Source organism: Schistocerca gregaria, chromosome 1, assembly GCF_023897955.1.
Source record: "Schistocerca gregaria isolate iqSchGreg1 chromosome 1, iqSchGreg1.2, whole genome shotgun sequence".
NCBI classification, from domain to species: domain Eukaryota; kingdom Metazoa; phylum Arthropoda; class Insecta; order Orthoptera; family Acrididae; genus Schistocerca; species Schistocerca gregaria.
In genome coordinates, this window is record NC_064920.1 from 901,010,494 (window position 1) to 901,029,009 (window position 18,516).

Below are 18,516 nucleotides of genomic sequence, written 5' to 3' on the forward strand. Positions count from 1 at the left end.
AAGCTGAACAAGTGCTCATAGATCTTGCGGTACGAATTGTAGATCCAATGTTAATTCGGCATTATTTCCTTATTTCCTTATTTTCATACAGATTATCATCTATGAATACTGCATATCATACAATCTTAGCAACAACAGGGCCGGTACTAGTGTTTCACTGTCGGAATTGATTTTAGGTCATAACTTAGCTCGAAGTGATGCATACCGTATATAGTGTTGTATATTACACATAACCTAGTAAATTTGTTTTGTGAAAAGTAAATAATATCCACGTAATGATTTATGGTACAGAGGAAGAAGGTTGTTGCGAATTTACCTGTTACAGAATTTTAATCAACTGGTTAAATGTATGTGGTAAAAATATATATACGTTCCCTATCGGAGCCAGTGCAGGCGAAAAACTATTTAACATATGGGTACCGAACTTTGTAGGAGTGATGTTCAGATCTTAAGCTGCAGGATTTGCATTGTTAATAGCTTTAGTGTCAAGACTTGCCGTTAGGAGCCGGTGCCCATACGGCGGCGTAGGGTTGGAACACAAGCGTCAGTGTGCATTACAGTTGCACACGGTCAACACCGATCTAGCTTAAGTGAGCAGGACTTAGACGTAAAGCTGTTTTAAGTAGTCAACAGCAATAGTGTTGCTGGTCTTCACGAGTATCGATGTATTTAAGGAATACGGAAATATCCTCATTCAGAACCAGGGTTGAGTAACATGATTCGGAAGTTCGAATTGGTTCAAATGGCTCTGAGCACTATGCGACTTAACTTCTGAGGTCATCAGTCCCCTAGAACTTAGAACTAATTAAACCTAACTAACCTAAGGACACCATACACATCCATACCTGAGGCAGGATTCGAACATGCGACAGTAGCGGTAGCTCGGTTCCAGACCTAGAACCGCACGGCCACTCCGGCCGGTGAAGTTCGAATTAAGTGGTGATTTGGGAACTGCTCATGAGAAATGCCGACGGCCAAGTGCACGGCAACTTGTTGAAGTTACTTTCGCCATGGCTGAGAATTCGCGACGAAATGTGCGATATTCAAGGAGTGCACGAGCTGTGTCACGACAGCTGAAGATTCCGCAGCCCACCGTTCGAAAAATGCTGCAAGCAGTCGTGATACCGTATCCCTAGTGCGGTTCCAGGCTGTTGTGGATGCATATGGTGGTGACGTGCGGCATCATTTGTAGCCTGATGATGATGATGATTATGATGATGATGAAGATGTTTGGCTTGTGAGGCGCTCAACTGCGCGCTCATCAGCATCCGTACAAATTCCCAGATTTTACACAGTCCAGTTTTTTCACAGTCCGAGTCTAACAATAGCACGATGATGATGAAATGATGAGAACAAACAAACACCCTGTCGCCGGCACGTCAAAACCCGAAACCGGCCGGGAATCGAACCCGAGCCCTGTGATCCAGAGGCGGCAACGCTAGCTACTAGACCACTAGCTGCTGGCATTTGTAGCCTGGAAAGTAAACGTGGTACCGAATTAATAACTATTACCCTCTTGTGTGGAAAATAGAGAAGCATTTCTTTGAATGGTGTATTCGCTATTTTTCTTCTGTGTGTCCTTACGAATAATTCCACAAAATGTTTGTGCTACGGTCACTCGTTTTAACTGGGGTCCTTTCAAGCAGGGAAGGTTTAATTATCACCATTATATAAATGGTTGGTTTTATAATACTAGAAAGACATAAATTTATAAAGAATAGTTTTGTGTATCAAGGACAGTAAAATGTTACAAAAGGTTTTGTAATGAAAGGTTTGATTTTAGATTATTTATTGAATAATCGTACGGTCTATTAACTGTGGAAAATTTAATTTCAAGAATAATTATTAGCGCACAACCCAACAATTTAAAAACTTTTCCAGGTGCTCTTTAAACAGTAACTCTTGTTATCTGGGGGACGGAGTAAATCTAGAACTGAATTTCATGACAATATGTGAAAGCGACCATAAAAAAGAATTTTCCACTGCTTACCATATTCTCTCTCCAATGAGGCGAACCTACAGATAATCACTGAATTAATTATAGTATCAAGTAACAAATGAAGTTGTCATGAAGGTGGGACAGCACACTGTCGTAACATCTTAAACAATATTCACTATCATCGTTACATTTTCGATACCGATCTTATAATTTTCTATGCAGGTCTGATTGAAATTTGATGTCTTTCATCGGGTGCATAGCAGCTGAAATTTCAAAACATTACAGTTACCCTCTTCCTTAACGTTCGTCTTTCCACCCGCTCAATATCCCTCGTTAGATGTGTAAGTAGGCTGTTTAGGTTTTTTATTGGTAACGCCACGTAGCGCTCTGTATAAAAAATCACTGGCTGTGCTGTGTGCAGTCTGTGGCTGGTTTGCATTGTTGTCTGCCATTGTAGTGCTGGGCAGCGGCAGCTGGATGCTAACAGCGCGTAGCGTTGCGCAGTTGGAGGTGAGCCGCCAGCAGTGGTGGACGTGGGGAGAGAGATGGTGGAGTTTTGTAATTTGTAAGACTGGATGTCATGAACTATCATACATATTTTGACTATTAAGGTAAATACACTGTTTGTTCTGTATTAAAATCTTTCATTTGCTAACTATACCTATCAGTAGTTAGTGCCTTCCGTAGTTTGAATCTTTTATTTAGCTGGCAGTAGTGGTACTCGCTGTATTGCAGTAGTTAGAGTAACGAAGATTTTTTCTGAGGTACGTGATTTGTGAAAGGTATAGATTAATGTTAGTCCGGGCCATTCGTTTGTAGGGATTTTTTGAAAGTCAGATTGCGTTGCGCTAAAAAATATTGTGTCAGTTTTAGCAGTCGTGTATAATTTTTCGAAGGGGACGTTTCATATGTCGACCCTTAGCCGAGGGTACCTCACTGGAGTCTTCTGATTTTTTTCTTGTTGTTTGCGTAGTTAGTGTAGCCTTTGTTTATTGCTAGCGCGTAATCATAGAGAGAATTTCCTTTGTAGTTGCAGTCTTTCATTGTTGTTTTATTTTCAGTGCTATGTTAATGTGTTCTCTTATTATTGCTCTTCAAATTGTGCTTTTATGTGTTATCGTGTGAAATATTGTGACAATAATGGCGTGTGAAAAACGTAACACTAGGCTCCAAAGTAAACTGAGAAATAATAGTGACGACGAGCGTCGCTTATCAGCAGCACTGTGTAGTGAATTAACAGACATTCGAAGTAGTAATTTGGTAATTGTGCATAGGGAAATGGAGCGGGTGGCAAATAATTGTGTAGACAGTGAAACAGTTAGTGAACAGGGAAGCATTATCGATCGATCAGTCGGCAACAGCTCGCCTCAGGAATCCGAAATGACAGAACACAATATTGCAAATACTGTAGACTTAGGTTATGGATCCTCACCGTTTTCTCAAATGAGTCAAGACACATTTTCTGCCTGTTAAAATGTAAATGTTGCCGGTGAAAATGCACTGCCAAAAAGCATAGAAAAACAGATTCCAGACACTAATACATTATTATTGCAATTAATGCAACAAATGGAACAAAATCAGAAACAAATGGGACAAAAGCTTCAAAAGTTAGACACAATGGAACAAAATCTTCAAAAGTTAGACACAATGGAACAAAATCAGAAACAAACACAGCAAAAGTTAGACACAATAGAACAAAATCAGAGACAAACACAGCAAAAGCTTCAAAAGTTAGACACAGTGGAACATATGCTTGAACAAACACGTGAAGATTTAACTACTGAATTACGTAAAATCGAATCGAAATGTCAAAAAGTCTGTAATGACGTAAAAACACAAATTTGTGAGCATTTCCAACCTATTTTTTCGCGGCATGAAAATGCATTACAGAATCACGAAGCAGCCATAAAAGAACTGCAAACAATTGTTCATGAAAATCATGAGACCTAGCAAGCTAAAATTGACTCAGTTGCATCTACCGATTCGGTTACACAACTTGCAAAAACTCAAGAAAACTTAAGGACACAGTAGATACTCTGAAAATTGGTTCAGAAAGACACATGGAAAACATTAGTTCATTATCAGAGAAAGTAGTTGAACTTTCGGATCAGCTAAATAATTTATCTACGAAGGTAGATGATAATCTGAATGACACAAAACCGGTAGTCTCTAATGACACAGAAGAGTTCGAACAAATTAGGAAATTCAAACAAAATCAAAATCAAATTAATACGCAACACCAAAGAGAAATCCGGGAAGTACAAGATCAGCTGACACAGGGAATACAAGAATTACGTATTTCAGAGGACTCTCGCACACCAATATGGGAAGAGGGACATAAAAATACGGAACTGGCACAAAATAATAACACAGGGCACTTTGGAGATTATGAAAGAAATTGGCAAATTACACCGAATTTTGAGATGGAACCGCCGAAACGACGTAACAATGACCGACATGCGACCCGCCGACACGATGATTTTGACTACAAGCTGTTCATTACTACACGCAAATTCAAAACATTTAAGAATTCTGGCAACGACATTCATCCACAAGCGTGGCTTCATCAATTCTCTCATTGTTTCCCCCTCAACTGGTCATTAGAGCACAGATTAGAATTTATGTGTGGCTATTTAGAGAATGAACCAGCTGTAAGAATGCGATCGGTCATTCACGATTGCCACAGTGAAGGAGAATTTTACCATGCCTTCCTCTCAGCATATTGGTCTCAAGCCACAGAAGACAGAGTAAAACATGGCATCATAATGATGAAACATTTCGAACAATCTGAATTTTTCAGTCTTGTCAAATATTTTGAAGACATGTTACATAAGAATCAGTATCTTTCAAACCCATACAGCCCCTCAGAACTCATCCGCATTTGCTTAATCAAATTACCTGAACATTTACGACAGATTATTTTAGCAGGACGATGCAAAGACGACATTGAAGCTTTTCAGGGACTGTTACAAGAACTGGAAATTGACACTGACAATCGCGGAACGCGAAAACAGGAGCACAACAATTACAGGCCACACCTGTCACAATTCCGCGATGACAGTAATAATACACGACAAGGCTATTCGTACAACGTAAATCATGACCAAAACAGACACCAGATCCGGAGATCTTGCTGGCCAGGGTAGTTGACTTACACCTTCTAGAGCATATTGGGTGGCACGGGATACATGCGGACGTGCATTGTCCTGTTGGAACAGCAAGTTCCCTTGCCGGTCTAGGAATGGTAGAACGATGGGTTCGATGACGGTTTGGATGTACCGTGCACTATTCAGTGTCCTCTCGACGATCACCAGAGGTGTACGGCCAGTGTAGGAGATCGCTCCCCACACCATGATGCCGGGTGTTGGCCCTGTGTGCCTCGGTCGTATGCAGTCCTGATTGTGGCGCTCACCTGCACGGCGCCAAACACGCATACGACCATCATTGACACCAAGGCAGAAGCGACTCTCATAGCTGAAGAAGACACGTCTCCATTCGTCCCTCCATTGACGCCTGTCGCGACACCACTGGAGGCGGGCTGCACGATGTTGGGGTGTGAGCGGAAGACGGCCTAATGGTGTGCGGGACCGTAGCCCAGCTTCCTTGAGACGGTTGCGAATGATCCTCGCCGATACTCCAGGAGCAACAGTGTCCCTAATTTGCTGGGAAGTGGCGGTGCGTTCCCCTACGGCACCGCATAGGATCCTACGGTCTTGGCGTGCATCCGTGCGTCGCTGCGGTCCGGTCCCAGGTCGACGGGCACGTGCACCTTCCGCCGACCACTGGCGACAACATCGATGTACTGTGGAGACCTCACGCCCCACATGTTGAGCAATTCGGCGGTACGTCCACCCGGCCTCCCGCATGCCCACTATACGCCCTCGCTCAAAGTCCCTCAACTGCACATACGGTTCACGTCCACACTGTCGCGGCATGCTACCAGTGTTAAAAACTGCGATGGAGCTCCGTATGCCACGGGAAACTGGGTGACACTGACGGCGGCGGTGCACAAAGGCTGCACAGCTAGCGCCATTCGACGGCCAACACCGCGGTTCCTGGTGTGTCCGCTGTGCCGTGCGTGTGATCATTGCTTGTACAGACCTCTCGCAGTGTCCAGAGCAAGTATGGTGGGTCTGACACACCGGTGTCAAAAAAATGTTCAAATGGCTCTGAGCACTATGGGACTCAACAGCTGTGGTCATTAGTCCCCTAGAACTTAGAACTACTTAAACCTAACTAACCTAAGGACGTCACACACATCAATGCCCGAGGCAGGATTCGAACCTGCGACCGTAGCAGTCGCACGGTTCCGGACTGCGCGCCTAGAACCACCCGGTGTCAATGTGTTCTTTTTTCCATTTCCAGGAGTGTATTTTTATATGAGACTGTCAGTGTAGCGGAAACTGCTGTCGTAAATATTTCGGTATGAAAGGTAAGTGACCGTGACGAAATGCGTTGTGAGCGTCCAGGTGGGCCAGCCGCCTTGAGAAAAAGTCATTAGTGTGTGCCTTTCAGAGGCACAGGTGGAGAAAAATGGAGGCCATTAACCTCGCTATTGACATTCCTTTGTTGAAAGCATCGGAAATACGACACGCCCAAACTTGAAAACATATGATTACACTGTGAATCTCTTAATTTATGATATTTACTGAAATGAAATGATGAAAAACATTTTATATCTATCGTCTTTCTAGCTGAGAGATTGCTCATTTTGTTTAATATCCAGTTTCTATCTCCACTGCAGCATTGTTTAAATTAAAATTTAATACATGTACTAATATAACTACTTTCTGTCTTCAGACCCAGTAAAGAATCATTTTATGATGTACTTCCTTAGAAAAAGAGAGCACAAATAGACATTTCCCTTCACAGGACTTACAAAAATAATTTTTTTTATGATTTGGTAACTTACCTGCTAGTGTATGTTCTAGTGATGCATCACTCTAGTGTTAAGATGTGACATAGGTATTACACATTTTTACTGTAATATTTTTTCTGTTTCAGCTTTGTCATGTTTAGATATAAATTATTACATTTATTGCTGCTCGCTATGCTTACTTGCATTTTTTTCTCATTGCTGTTTGTATTAATTGTTTTGTGCTGCTGCATTGCCTCGTCCCTTAGTTTAGCATCTGAGCTCAGTAGATTTAAGTTAGCTTAAGAGGGGGTAGACTATATAAGAAACTAACTATGATGAATTGGAAGAGAAGCATTGAGAAGCTATAAGAAAATGGTTTTGCCAAAAAAGTTGTGTACAGTGGAGAAAATCTATTTTTGAAAGAGGATGTGAACAGAATACAGAAAGCATGCTTGGATAGGAATTTTTTGGAGGAAACAAATGTTGAGATACGACGAAAGATCTACAGAATGAAGTTTTGGGTTGAACTGCAGTTCCAAATGTTACAGTGAAAACAAACCCTGTCCTTTCCTTTTGTGTTATCCCACTATGTGTTTGTGTACCATTGTGTATTTGTTTTCTTCCTGTCTCTGTGCACTGTTTCATAGAATTTTTTTTCTTCTAATACTAAGCTACATTCACTATGATGAGGAATACTGTTATCCTCAAATATAATTTGCATTAATAACATGTTACTTACTTCGTAAAGATGTTTACACATTATTTATTCTGTTTTGTTCTAATGCTCATGTGTGAAGTTGATGTTTCAAAAGTTATTCTGATCTTTTATCTATGTACTTATGTCGTAATTTTGTAACACTGATGTATTTGTTATTTCGATTCTTTAGTAAAGCCTGTATTACAGCAAATGTTGTCTGTACTATTATGTTCTTTAATGATATATTTTATACCTTTGTTATTGTATTCTTATGTTATAAAATTGTAATTGACACCAGTTCATCAAATTAAGTAACTTGTAAATTACATTTGACTGTACATGTTTCTGTTGTTCATAGTATATGGACAATATCTGAGAAGTAGGGACTGATAGTGTTTGCACGTGTGTTAATAATTCAGCAAGGGACTGGATAACAGCATTGCTGGTTCTAAGGACATTTCAAACAAATTCTTTGTGAGTGGACAAGTGGTGGTTTATGGACTTGCTGTATTCTCTGCAAGACTCTTCAATGGTGATTGTGCACCTACACAGTTGCAACAGATGACTGCTTGCCGTCTCTACAAGGACTACAGTGGGTCTGCACCTTTGATGACCCACCAATACCATTATTTCTACAAGGACTGCAGTGGGTCAGCACCTTTGATGACCCACCAATACCATTATTTCTACAAGGACTGCAGAGTGTCTGCATCTCTGGTGGCCCACCAATAGTAATCTCTACAAGGACTACAGTGGCTCTGCTCTGTGATGACCTACCTACCGATAGTCTTCAACGTCGACTGACTCTGCTGTGGCCCATTACCTGTCTGCATGTCAAGAGTCAGCACTGTCTTTCCGTTGGAAGGACAACACTACTTCTTCAAGACTGCTTAGAAATCCACTACTTCCAAGTGCAATTTCTTTTATTGCCCAGACTTTGAGAAAAACACTGCAATTTTACTGTGATGAAAGATCAGGACTGTCTTCATGGACTGTGAGACAACTTTAGCTTTTGACCAACATTGTATCAATAAGTGTATGCATTTGATATCTTTGTTATTGTAATTGTGAAAAATTTTAGCAAATCATTAATGGCCAGTGCCCAAAACAATTTGTAAAATTTTTTGTGGGGAGCATGGGGGCTATGTAAGTAGGCTGTTTAGGTTTTTTAATGGTAACGCCACGCAACGCTCTGTATAAAAAATCACTGGCTGTGCTGTGTGCAGTCTGTGGCTGGTTTGCATTGTTGTCTGCCATTGTAGTGCTTGGCAGCGGCAGCTGGATGCTAACAGCGCATAGCGTTGCGCAGTTGGAGGTGAGCCGCCAGCAGTGGTGGACGTGGGGAGAGAGATGGCGGAGTTTTGAAATTTGTAAGAATGGATGTCATGAACTATCATATATATTTTGACTATTAAGGTAAATACACTGTTTGTTCTCTATTAAAATCTTTCATTTGCTAACTATACCTATCAGTAGTTAGTGCCTTCCGTAGTTAGAATCTTTTATTTAGCTGGCAGTAGTGGTGCTCGCTGTATTGCAGTAGTTAGAGTAACGAAGATTTTTTCTGAGGTACGTGATTTGTGAAAGGTATACATTAATGTTAGTCCGGGCCATTTGTTTGTAGGGATTTTTTGAAAGTCAGATTGCGTTGCGCTAAAAAATATTGTGTTTCAGTTTTAGCAGTCGTGTATAATTTTTCTAAGGGGCGTTTCAGATGAATACGATACGCAACACATACATGAGCAATATTCCAGTGAGAATCCTGCAAGTATTTTGTACGCAAAGTGATAGTTTAATTAACATCCCTACACACTTCTCCTGCTCTGATTTATTTAACTCCAATGGTGTGGCCCTGTGGTGAGACACCTGAGTGTCACTGAGGTGGATCGCGCCTCTAGTTCACGGACTGCACTACTGCTGTAGGTATCACGTGGATTCCACGAGTCGCTTATAGCGAATGCCGATATGGTGCCCTTTAGCAAAAAATTTTCGACTTGCTACATATAACTGAACAATGGCAGCTTCACCACGCCTCAGAATTCGCCTCTGATAACGGAACTTTCATTTGAATCTACATCAACATATATACTCCGTAGGGCAACGTAGGACGCAAGGCTTTGTCTGCCACATACCAGTACTACAGTACTAGTCATTTATTTTCCTGTTGCAATCGAAAACGGCAGACCAAACACAACTATGTAAATTGCTCCGCACGATACGTAAGTTCTTGCATCTTACCTTCGTGGCCCTTCCGTGAGAGCTATATTAGCAGCAGTAGAATCGTTCTGCAGTCGGCCTACAGTGAAGGTTCTCTAAATTTCCGCGATAGTGCTCCTCCAAAAGAAAGTCGTCTCTTGTCCAGGGATTCCCCTTCGAGTTTCTTCCGTGCTGATCGAATCTGCCGGCACCGAATCTAACAGCACGCTTCTGAATTGCTTCGATGTCGACCATTAATCCGATCTGGTAGAGATCCTAGATGCTCGAACAGTACTGAACAATGGATCCCACTAGCGTTATATACGTAATCTCGTGAATGGATGAGGTTCCCAAAATTCTCCCAAGAACACAAAGTTAAGCATTCGACTTCAATGCTACCTACAAGACGTGCTCATTCAATTTTATATCGCTTTGCAACGTTACGCCTAGATATTTAATAGTTGTGACTGTCTCAAACTGTACCCTTCTAATGGAGGATTGGGTTTCTTATACACATTAACTTAAATTTTTTCTGCACCTAGGGCAAGCTGCCTCTCATCACATCGATTTCAGATTTTTTTCTAAGTAACCTTGAATACAGCCAGTCGGTCAACGACTGCACCATCGCGTACACCACAGTGTCATCGGCAGACATCCGTATGTTTCTGTTCACCCTGCCCGTCAGTCCATTTATAAGAGTGTTTCTGTCACGCTGCCCTAAGGCACTGCTGACGACACCGTTGCCACTGATGACCACTCGCCCTTGAGAGCAACGCACTGGGTTCTATTAATTAAAAACTCTTCGAATCACTCACTCAACAGTCTACACGTCCCAATTTTCTTTCTATTTTCCTACAGCGGTGACTCACAGCACAAAGAAAAATCACTTGAAGCAGTCACATCCGTTAAATATCTGGGAATTCGGCGATTTAAAACGTGACGTCTACATAAAGTTAATCACAGGAAAGCCACATATTAGCCTACACAGATTCACTGGAAGAATTCTCCTAAAGTGTAATTCATCCAGGAAGGAAGCAGGCCGGCCAGTGTGGCCGAACGGCTACAGGCGCTTCAGTCTGGAACCGTTCGACCGCTACGGTCGCAGGCTTGAATCCTGCCTCGGGCGTGGATGTGTGTGATGTCCTTAGGTTAGTTAGGTTTAAGTAGTTCTAAGTTCTAGGGGACTGATGACCTCAGATGGTAAGTCCCATAGTGCTCAGAGCCATTTGAACTTTTTTTTAAAGGAAGTAGCTTATAAAATCAACGTTCGACCGATACTCGAATAGTACTCGTGAGTCTAAGACAAACACCAGATAGAGGAAAGAGAGAAGACCCAAAGACCAGGATTTTCGTTATAAATTCGTGTAGTAAGCGCAAAGACGTAACGAGAGACTCGTCCAACTCGAGTAATAGACGCCACAACAAAGGCGTTGTGAATCACAGTGTGGTCTACCGTTCACCCTCCGACAATGTACAGTCTTGAAAGAGTTCCTAGATGAGCCATTTGAAATGGATGTCTCACAATGTTCACCCTGGTTCAAAACAGTTGTTACTATTATCTTATACCATGGGTTGTTCTATAAGTAATGCAACGCATATTTTTCCAGGCAAGTTTGAGTTGAAAAATGCGAAAATTTTTGTCAGACGTCGAGGAATATTCCCACGTAACTCCCCATAGTTTCATGAAGTTCCGGCAGGTGGCGGCGCTGTACGTAGCCTTGAAAGTGGCGTCCGCAATGGAGTTGCGTTCCAAGCAGAGAATTGTAATTGAGTTTCATTTGGTGGGAAAATCAGATTATCGCAGGTACTTGCAAGATGTCTACGGAGATCTGTATGTGAACGAAAGCATGGTGAGTCGTTGGCGAGGCGTCTGTCACCATTCCTACAAGGTAGCACAAACCTGTCCGAGCTCCGTATGCTAGCTGGCAGTGTACAGGTTTTACTGTTGCAATATTGGATCTTGCGGGCTACCTAATTCTATCTCTGGTGATCCATTGTGTATTTTAGGTGGTCGATGGGTCACGGTAGAAAGGAACGCCTCTCTGCGTATTTGGACGTACTGTTGGTTTGCACCTTCCGACTTCCATCTGGTTGGTCCAATGAAGGACGCATTTCGCGAGAAACAATACCTGACTGATAGGGAGGTTATTGATGGAGCGAGAGTTTGGCTCCGACATCAACCAGCAGAGTGGTATTTTTTGGATATGAAGGCCCTCCCAGAAAGGTAGCGTACGGCCGCTGCACTGAACGCCGATTTTGTTTAAAAATAGTGCTCTGTAACCAAGAGAGTGGGGAATAATTTGGTGTACTGAAATCCTGAATAAAACCAATCGTTTTTTCATAAAAATGTCTTGCGTGACTTATTGAAGGCCCCTCGTACCCTTTTTTTAGTGTTTTGTCAGTCCCTTCCCTTAATTGAATGGTCAAGGTGTCTGACATTCACACAGCTAGCTCGAGTTCGATTCCTAGCGGGGACGGAGGTTTTCTTTCCTCCGGGTCTGCGTGTTGTGTTGTCGTCATCTTTCATCGTCATCGACACACAAGACGCCCAATGTGGCGTTAATGTAAAGACTTGCAACTCGGCAGCCGAACTTATCTAGGTGGGCCCTCCTGGCCATCACTGGCATATGATCGTTTCATATCATTTAAGTGTATTGACAAACTCTATAACCTCTGTGGCTGAGTATATCAGTTCCTGACTCTATTACTGGCGGCACCACAATCAATTACAGCACAAAATGGCGGTGTCAGTGTAGAAGAGGTAGAAGAGAACTGACTGAAATGAAGTCACCAAACACGGTGCAACGAGGACTCTGAAGAACTCACGGAAAATCTCCACCAAATTTCGATTAACGCATGGGTGGCAATTTATTTCTATACGGGCGCAGCTGAAAACCAATAAAACAGTGCCAGTACCTCACCGTTGTCAAGATTGACAAAAAGATCCGAACAGTGTTAACGATCATCACCCAAATCATTGAAAAGAAAAGAGCACGTGTACTCCAAGAACCGGAGATCATCGTGCACAGTGTTTTGCAAACGGCTGCAACTCTAAGTTACAAAATTCAGGTTTTACAGAAAGTGAATCTACATGGTTATGAACAACAATATCAATACGCCAATTCCCTGTTGCATTTTGCCTACTCCTACCTTGCCGCGTCTCAGGAGGCAACTTGTCGGGCCTAGGGAGGGAATTCTCTAACCTAAAAAAAACAAACCATGTGCACTCCACACGTACTACGCTACCCTTGTAGCCGCTTCCGGCGTGTAGTGCACGCCTGACCTATTTAGGGGATGTCACCCTAACCGTCGTCTGCTTCACGTCTGGTGTGCAGAGAGCTAACTTATATTAAGTATTAACTGTATTTTTCTTACTTGTCACTTCTTCTTCCGTGTGTTTTTGCTTTTAGGAAGCTTTAATTGTCGAGTGCTATTGATAGTGTTCCATAGATTTCGTGTTTGTTTTGAATACAGTCAGAGAGAGAGGCAGTGCTATTTTCATTGTTTTCTGCAAGAAGTGGTTAGCAATCACAGTTTAGTCAATAATCAGCCGCCTTCAGTGAATTAGCAGTCTAGTTAAAAGTTCATTAACTCTCTACAGTAAATTGATTTCTTAGGATGGATAGGATGTGTGACTGCTGTGTACGGACGCAGGAGGAGCTGGCCACTTTTCGCGAACAGCTGAGCGTGTTGATGGCTGCGGTCAACCATCTTCAGGCTGCTGCCTCGGAGTGTAGCAGCAGTGGGGAGCCTGGTGCGTCGCAAGGTACACCCCAGGTGTTACATGCTTCACCCACTGTCCCTGCTGTCGTGACATCTTCGCTGGTACCGGGCGCGGTTGGGCCACCCTCTCCCGAAGGGGAGTGGCGGGTTCGGCGGCGTTCGCGGCGCACGAGGCGGGGGGTAAATGTGGAGGCTGGCCGTGTGGCATCGCCCGCTCCGCCTGTGAGTGGACATGTCGCTGCTTCTTCAGCAAGGTCCGAGCAGGCACACGGGGGGAGGGGTTTATTAGTTATTGGGAGCTCCAACGTTAGGCGGGTGATGGAGCCCCTTAGGGAAATAGTGAAAAGGTCGGGGAAGAAGGCCAGTATTCACTCTGTCTGCTTGCCGGGGGGGGGGGGGGGGGGTCTCATCCGAGATGTGGAAGAGGCCCTATAGGCGGCGATAGAAGGCACTGGGTGCACCCGACTGCAAATTGTTGCTCATGTCGGCACCAATGACTCCTGCCGCAGCGTTCAGAGGTCATCCTCAGTTCGTACAGGCGGTTGGCGGAATTGGTGAAGGCGGAAAGCCTCGCTCGCGGGGTGGAATTAGAGCTAACTATTTGTGGTATCGTTCCCAGAACCGATCGCGGTCCTCTGGTTTGGAGCCGAGTGGAAGGCTTAAACCAGAGGCTCAGACGATTCTGCGGAGAGCTGGGGTGCAAATTTCACGACCTCCGCTATCGGGTGGAGAAATGAAGGGTCCACCTGAATAGGTCAGGCGTGCACTACACGCCGGAAGCGGCTACAAAGGTAGCGGAGTACGTGTGGAGTGCACATGGGGGTTTTTTAGGTTAGAGAATTCTCTCCCTAGGCCCGACAAGACGCCTCCTGAGACGCGGCAAGGTAGGAGTAGGCAAATTGCAACAGGGAATAACAATATTAATGGGCTAATAGTAAACTGCAGGAGCGTCTATAGAAAGGTCCCAGAACTGCTCTCATTAATAAACGGTCACAATGCACATATAGTACCAGGGACAGTAAGTTGGCTGAAACCAGATGTAAACAGTAATGAAATCCTAAACTCTGATTGGAATGTATACCGCACAGACAGGCTGGACAGTGAAGGGGGAGGCGAGTTTATAGCGATAAGAAGTGCAATAGTATCGAAGGAAATTCATGGAGATCTGAATTGTGAAATGATTTGGGTGAAGGTCACGGTTAAAGCAGGCTCAGACATGGTAATTGGATGTCTCTATAGGCCCCCGGGCTCAGCAGCTGTTGTGGCTGAGCACCTGAAGAATAATTTGGAAAATATTTCGAGTAGATTTCCCCACCATGTTATAGTACTGGGTGGAGATTTTAATTTGCCGAGTATAGACTGGGAGACTCAAAAGTTCATAACGGGCGGCAGGGAGAAAGAATCCAGTGAAATTTTTTTAAGTGCTTTGCCTGAAAACTACGTTGAGCAGTTAAACAGAGAACCGAATCGTGGCGATAACATATTAGACCTTCTGGTGACAAACAGCCAGAACTATTTGAATCAGTTAATGCAGAAATGGGAATCAGCGATCATAAAGCGCTTACTGCATCGATGATTTCAGACATAAATAGAAATATTAAAAAAGGTAGGAAGATTTTTCTGTTTAGCAAAAATGACAAAAAGCAGATTTCAGAGTACTTGATGGCTCAACACAAAAGTTTTGTCTCATGTACAGGTAGTGTTGAGGATCAGTGGACAAAGTTCAAAACCATCGTACAATATGCGTTAGATGAGTATGTGCCAAGCAAGATCGTAAGAGATGGAAAAGAGCCACCGTGGTACAACAACCGAGTTAGAAAACTGCTGCAGAAGCAAAGGGAATTTCACAGCAAACATAAACATAGCCAAAGCCTTGCAGACAAACAAAAATTACGCATAGCGAAATGTAGTGTGAGGAGGGCTATGAGAGAGGCGTTCAATGAATTCGAAAGTAAAGTTCTATGTTCTGACTTGGCAGAAAATAAGAAATTTTGGTTCTATGTCAAAGCGCTAGGTGGATCAAAACAAAATGTCCAGACACTCTGTGACCAAAATGGTACTGAAACAGAGGATGACAGACTAAAGGCCGAAATACTAAATGTCCTCTTCCATAGCTGTTTCACAGAGGAAGACTGCACTGCAGTTCCTCTCTAGATTGTCGCACAGATGACAAAATGGTAGTTACCGAAATAGACGACAGAGGGATAGAGAAACAATTAAAATCGCTCAAAAGAGGAAAGGCCGCTGGACCTGATGGGATACCAGTTCGATTTTACACAGAGTACGCGAAAGAACTTGCCCTCCTTCCTGCAGCGGTGTATCTTAGGTCTCTAGAAGAGGGAAGCGTTCCAAAGGACTGGAAAAGGGCAAGGTAATCCCCGTTTTCAAGAAGGGACTTCGAACAGATGTGCAGAACTATAGACCTATATCTCTAACGTCGATCAGTTGTAGAATTTTGGAACACGTATTATGTTCGAGTATAATGACTTTTCTGGAGACTAGAAATCTACTCTGTAGGAATAAGCATGGGTTTCGAAGAAGACGGTCGTGTGAAACATCTTATGCAGCAAGTGGATCAGACGATTCGAAAATCTCGCCTACGAATTGCTACTCAGAACAAACTGAAAGGAATGTTTACATCAGTATTGTCCATCTTCTTGACAATGTTCGGGCGCATTCTGCATCTTGTAACACCATAGCTCTAATGCTGTACTGATTTATATTGCTTTTGTTTCATTTAATGTTACATCATTGATCGGCTGTAAATGTGTTTGTTTGAATCGATAACATAAAATTGTATACTCCTTTCTTTGTAAGAACTTCGATATCATGACATGATTCTATGCTATGTAGTGTATCTGTCATTTAAATTCTTTGTCCCATTTGGAGGGAACAACACTTACTATAATAATTGTAATTTCTGTGTGAATAATTTGTTGGTAGAAATGATAATATGTGCAAATGTTCTGTTTTATTCATTGTATTTGTTTGCTGTTATGTAAACTGCTGATCCTCACTTAGGGTTCTTAGTTAGTTTGTATGTAAAAAGTGTTGTGGTTCCCCTCGGGAACGGTACTGTGTAGCGCGCGCAAATTGTGGTTGGCCTAGGCAGAAAAGGTGGAACAAGAGTCGGTCGGGGACGAGCTACGAGTCAGGGACGAGCTACCAAACTGTGCACTGCCATGTAAAAGATACATATTGTGCTGGTTCCGACAGAGGTTTTTTCTGCTACTTTCCAATGCCTCGGATGGATGGATAAATAGCTGGAACTATTCTGGAATTTGTATCTATCATCGCCACCAAGAAATGACAGAGTCCAGAAATTCTACCTGCAAATCCACCTACCAACATGCAGTTGCCACCACATTGCGCAATCACTGTATCGGAATGCTATAATAATGTACAGTGAAGGATCAGCTCATCGGATGTTTTAGTGTGCACAAATATAAGGTAACTTATAACTGAATTTATTTCCCTACCTTGATATTTTCCTTATCATAACACCTCTCAGGTTCCACTTCGTTTCAAATAAAGTGATTACCGAGTGTCCCTACTGAAATAAGATTAAAGACCAGTGTTTTTGCTAATTAATGCCTCTTGAACATAGTAAAAAGAAAGTTAAAGTTAATGTGTCAAGAGAGTGAGTTAAAGTTAATGATGCTCTCTGAAAATAATTTTCCTAGTAAAACTGCTTATTAATGTGTTGTTGCCAACTTCAAATTAAGAGTTCGTAAGACTGAGGCTTATAAAGTTTTGCTTAGTAAATGATTACATTACTGCCTGTTGTAAATCGCAGAAGGTGAGTCAGTATCTTACATGTATGTTAATTTTGTCTCTCAATGTAGTAAAAGTGGAAAACTGCAGTGTGAAACGTTATATACTCATGTTTGCTAAATGTTTGTCTCTCTTGTGTATTAGAATTGCATATTAATAATATAACAGGATCCACAGTTTGTCTATTGCCTTAATACTAGGTAACAAGTAAAGGGGAAAACCACTAATTATGAAAAACATTATTTCTTTATTCAAATGATAGTGAGGAGCAACCTGTTAGTGGATTCCAGTTAACTTTCATTTTAAATAGTAAAGTATTTAACTGAGAGAGACTTAACCTATATCCAATTAATGATTTTGCAGTGAATAGTAATAATAACGTTATAAAGACCATTCAGTTTGTGTAAGCCCTGAAAGTAATAGTTTGTTTCAGTATCTGTTATAATTTTGCAAATAGTTTGTGCTGCGCTAACTGTTTGTTTCAATCTTACCGTAAACATATCTATGTGTCAAGAGTTCACTGCACTCGCGTGTGACAAAGTATAGGTTATGTTTATCTATTAAATTTATTAATAACTATATTCTTGAACGAGAATGTTAACCATTCTCTTGCCTAGTTAGGCTGGCGACCGTTTTCTTTATCCGTTGAACAGTGCAGATAAGCAAAATTTTATTTGTTACTGTTCTAATATTTACGTAATTCTGACTTTCATTTCCGATAAGCCACTTCCGTTAGGTACAACACGGTCAACATAACAAAATTCCTCTCAAAGGGTAACACTGCTCTGTTGCTTTATACCATAACTGCTTTAACGAGATAGTTTTATTTCACGACCTGCTTCCAACTTTAAGGTTATGGTATAGCAGTAGCAGACAGACGGTAGTGTTATAACCTGTAACCAGGACGCCACTGCAACATTTTCGATAGGAGGTGATTGATCTACCACCATTTACCGCACAATTGCTTCCCTCTGATTTTCATCTTTTGCTCACATGAGCCGCTGTCTACAAGGACAGTGATCCGCCCTGCTAAATAAGCAAACCCCGCTAAACCTTCCCCAACGCAAATACACGCATTGTTGCTCACGGGAATGTCCCGACAGCCAACAATGAGAACCACACGGCACAATGTGAACAGTCTTGCCTTGCTGATAAATTAAATCCAAACTCAACTTTGGTGTACAGGGTCGGTGAGCCAGAGACCTCGTAGCAATGGGAACAGCCCCACACATTCCGACACTGCGTAGAGACCGCCAGCGGGCCTGTCCAAACCACGCCCCACGGAGATTTCCTCGCAACCGACCCACTGCTCGCAGACAGCACAGCTGG